This window comes from Triticum urartu, chromosome 2A (assembly GCF_056163025.1).
Source record: "Triticum urartu cultivar PI428250 chromosome 2A, HENAU_Tu73, whole genome shotgun sequence".
Taxonomy (NCBI): domain Eukaryota; kingdom Viridiplantae; phylum Streptophyta; class Magnoliopsida; order Poales; family Poaceae; genus Triticum; species Triticum urartu.
Window position 1 is genome coordinate 699,270,223 of NC_141874.1, and position 4,584 is coordinate 699,274,806.

The window sequence follows — 4,584 nt, forward strand, 5'->3', positions numbered from 1 at the left end:
TATAATCATTTTTAATGGCATTTAAGCATAACCCTTTCATTAATTACCATAAAGTCCTCACCCGCTTTAGTCCTCTCCCTAAACATGAGCCTTGGACCACACCCTTCCCCATCTACAGGAACGAAGGGAGATTTGTGTGAACCCCAGGCTCTCCACCTCGTTGTTGCCGAATCGGCGACTCCCTCGCCCTCCGCCAGCTGCTCCAGCGGCAGGAGGACGGGGGAGGCCCTATTTGCAACGTGTACATAGTGTAGGCGTGCCTAGGGAGCTAGCCGGTGGCGTCATGGAGGCGGCGGCACGACTGGATCGGCTTTTTGCAGGTGTTGGTCTCCCCTTCGACGACGAAGTTCCGGTGGAGCTCCGCTGTGGACTAGCTAATTTCTTTGTGCTCGCTGCTCAGTGAAGAGGCCGTGCACGGTTCCCCGTGCTGGAGATCGAGGGATGGCAATTCCGACGGTTGAAGATCTGGAGAAGGAAGGCGATGTTGAGTGGTGCGACGACGACGACAGCCATGGGTGTAGGTCCTCAGGGACCATTGATCGGAGACTTCCCATTTTGCCTGGGGGCTGCTTTGATCCAAGGCGTCAGCGAGCAGCCGCAAACGGCGCGTCATCGGCTCGTCCACGGTGCCGGCGTAGTCGGGTTGCATAGGGGCTTGGTTGTAATTTCCTTTTTTATGTGGACCTTTCTGTAATTTGGCTGTTTTAATATCAACTCCTTTTCTCGCAAAAAAATTAAACATGATGACTGTCGCTCGTATATTTAGAGTGAGTTGGGATTAGTAAATATGAAATGTGCATAAGTCTTTGGTTGTTACATCTAAGAGATAGACAAGAGGTCTTGTGTTCTATTCCCACAATGTTGATTTATTTTAACCTAATTATTTTTCATGGTCTCTCTATGAAAGCCCATAAAAGACCTGGCCCAGATCGCTTAACATGTGTAAACCATACAAAAAGGACTAAACCAAACCAAGAATACCTATTCCCTTTAATAGTAAGTATTGATTAAGATGCAACCTACGGGCAACAATGGCTCCCAAATTATATGATTTGTCTCCTAACACAGCACTCCTAAGAATACTGAGGTCAGGGACACACACGTGACATGCCTCATCTTTACCATTTATGCATCTACCTATGAAGAGAGCAAAATAATGTATAGCAGGAAAGTGGATGCTCCCTATGGTAGCTTGTGTAATATCTCTAGATTCTCCCACAGTTATATTAGCAAGAAAATCTCTAAATTCAGATTTGCGAGGATCCCTTATACTACCCCATTGTGGAAGTTTGCATGCAGTGGTAAAATCCTCTAAGTCCATGGTATAAGATTTATCATAAAGATCAAACAGGACAGTTGGAGAATTACGTGAAGTGCAAAATTCAAACCTCCTCACAAAGGAACTAGTGAGGTTATGATAATGACAGCACTTCTCTTCCTCGAAGCTCACAAGATCAGCGTTACGCAAATATGCGTTGAATTCTTCTTTTATTCCCGCTCGATCCATAAAATTTTAAGAAGGCCACTCACAAGGACGCACTGGAGCATCTCTTGGTGGCTCTTCGTCAGCATCACGCATTGCAAGCCTGGGTCCTTGCTTCTTTGAAGAACCACCTTGGAACATCTTCCTAAGCATTTTTTTTCTTCCTCCGAAAAATTCTGAATTTTTTTAGTAACTTCAAAATAAAAGTAAACCAAACTCAAAAATATTGATAGCAACCACTCCTACAAGTGCCTAGGGCCTAAATGATGCATCAAAACTACTTTTGACCATATAAGCTCAAGAACAGGGTCACCTAAGCAGCAAAAATTTGCAATGAATAAAGCACTAGAACAAAAACTAATTGGACCAATGGAGGAGTCACATACCAAGGAACAATCTCCCCAAGTAGTTTTGTGAGAGGTGCTTTGAGCAAGGAGATCGAAAATGGCAGCAAAACGAGCTTGGACTCGGGTTTGAGCTGGTTATTCGTGTTTGGGGGAGGAAGATGAAGTGTATGGGTGAAAGGATAAGTGGAGGACGGCCACCGTGGGCCCACGAGGCAGGGGGCGCGCCCTAGACGGGTGGGGGCGCCCTCCACCCTCGTGGGAAGGTGGTTAGCCCCCCTGGTGTGTTCTCTGTTCCATAAATCCTCAAATATTCTGGAAAAAATCATATTTAATTTTCAGTGCATTTGGAGAACTTTTATTTTCGAGGTATTTTTATATTGCACGGATAATCAGATAACGGACAGACAAATATTTATTTTTATTTTATTTAATATAAATAACAGAAAGTAAAAGTGAGGTACAGAAGGTTGTGCCTTCTAGTTTCATCCATCTCATGCTCATCAAAAGGAATCCACTAACAAGGTTGATCAAGTCTTGTTAACAAACTCATTCCGATTAACATGAAACCGGAGAAATTTCGAATAACACTAGGTTACCTCAACGGGAATATGCACATCCCCAATAATAAGTATATCATATTTCTTCTTGACAGTAGGAAGAGGAAATTCAAAACCTCCAAATATAATCGATGGAATTTTTCCGATAGAATTGATACTATGTACTTGAGGTTGTTTCCTCGAAAAATGTACCGTATGCTCATCACCATTAACATGAAAAGTGACATTGCCTTTTGTAACACCCTCGATGCGACTATATCTCCCACGTGTCGAGGCACGACTTAGAGGCATAATCGCATTGAAGGCATATGTCGCAAGTTAGGCAATCTTCACAACATCCCATGTAATATAAATACTAAAGGGGAGATAACATAGTTGGCTTACACTCGCCACGTCAATCAAGTACATAAATAACATTACATCATCCAAACACTCATGGCCCGACTACGGCGCCAAAAATAAAAGATAACCCAACATGCGACAACGGTCCCATTCACCCCCAACTGGGCACCACTACTGATCATCTGGAAATGAAACATAGTAACATTGAGAGTCCTCGTCGAACTCCCACTTGAGCTCATACGCGTCTCCTGGAGCGGAATCATCAGGCCCTGCATCTGGTGTAATAGTAATCTATGAGCCACAGGGGCTCAGCAATCTCGCACCCTCGCGATCAAGACTATTTAAGCTTATAGGTCAGGCTAGCTAAAAAAAATATGTGGAGCTGCAGCAAGCGACTAGCAAATATGGTGGCTATCACATTCGCAAAAGAGAGCGAGAAGAGGAGGCAAAGCACGAGCGAGAATCTAGAGAACAACCTACGCAAACATTACTCCAACACCATGTCCGCTTCCCGGAATCCGCCGAGAAGAGGCCATCACGGTAACACACTCAATTGATTCATTTTAATTAAGTTAAGGTTCAAGCCATCTACAACCGGACATTAACAAATTCCCATCTGCCCATAACCGCGGGCATGGCTTTCAACAGTTCAAATCCCTGCAGGGGAGTCCCAACTTAGCCCATGACAAGCTCTCACGGTCAACGAAGGAATAGACCTCCTCCCAAGACGTTCCGATCAGGCTCGGTATCTCGGTTCTTCAAGACACTTCGACAGGTTAAAACAAGACCAGCAACACCGCCCGAATGTGCCGACAAATCCCGATAGGAGCTGCACATATCTTGTTCTCAGGGCACACTCAGATGAGACATCCTACGAGTAAAACCAACCCTCAAGTTGCCCCGAGGTGGCCCCGCAGTCTACTCGGTCGGACCAACACTCAGAGGAGCACTGGCCCGGGGGGGTTAAATAAGATGACCCTCGGGCTCCGGAAACCCAAGGGAAAAAGAGGCTAGGTGGCGAATGGTAAAACCAAGGTTGGGCATTGCTGGAAAAGCTTTAATCAAGGCGAACTATCAAGGGGTTCCCATTATAACCCAACCGCGTAAGGAACGCAAAATCCGGGAACATAACACCGATATAACGGAAACTAGGGCGGCAAGAGTGGAACAAAACACTAGGCGAGAGGCCGAGCCTTCCACCCTTTACCAAGTATATAGATGCATTAAGAAAACATAGCAATATAATGATATCCCAACAAGTAAATAAATGTTCCAACATGGAACGGCCTTCAATCTTCACCTGCAACTAGCAACGCTATAAGAGGGGCTGAGCAAAGCGGTAACATAGCCAATCAACGGTTTGCTAGGACATGGTGGGTTAGAGGTTTGATATGGCAATTTGGGAGGCTTGAAAGCAAATGGTAGGCCTCGTAGCATTGGCATAGCAAAAGAGCGAGCAAACTAGCATAGCAAAGATAGTAGTGATTTCGAGGGTATGATCATCTTGCCTGCACATATGTCAGAGTTGACTGGATCCTCGAAAGCAAACTCAATGGGCTCCTCGTTAGCGAACTCGTCTCCCGGCTCTACCCGAACAAGACAAACAAGAAACAAGGACACAATCAACCATGTGCAAGGAACAAACAATACGAAGCAATGATGATATGCTATGCGGGATGCGATGCGGGATGCATATGCAAGATGTGACAGGAAAAGCAAGAATCTGGCCTCAACTTGGAAATCCAAGTGTATCAATGGAAATATGAGATGAAATCGCTTGAAAATGATATAAAGAACGTCGGAATCGGAGTTACGGTTTGGAAATGGCAAGTGATTCAAAATGGCATCGGTCTGC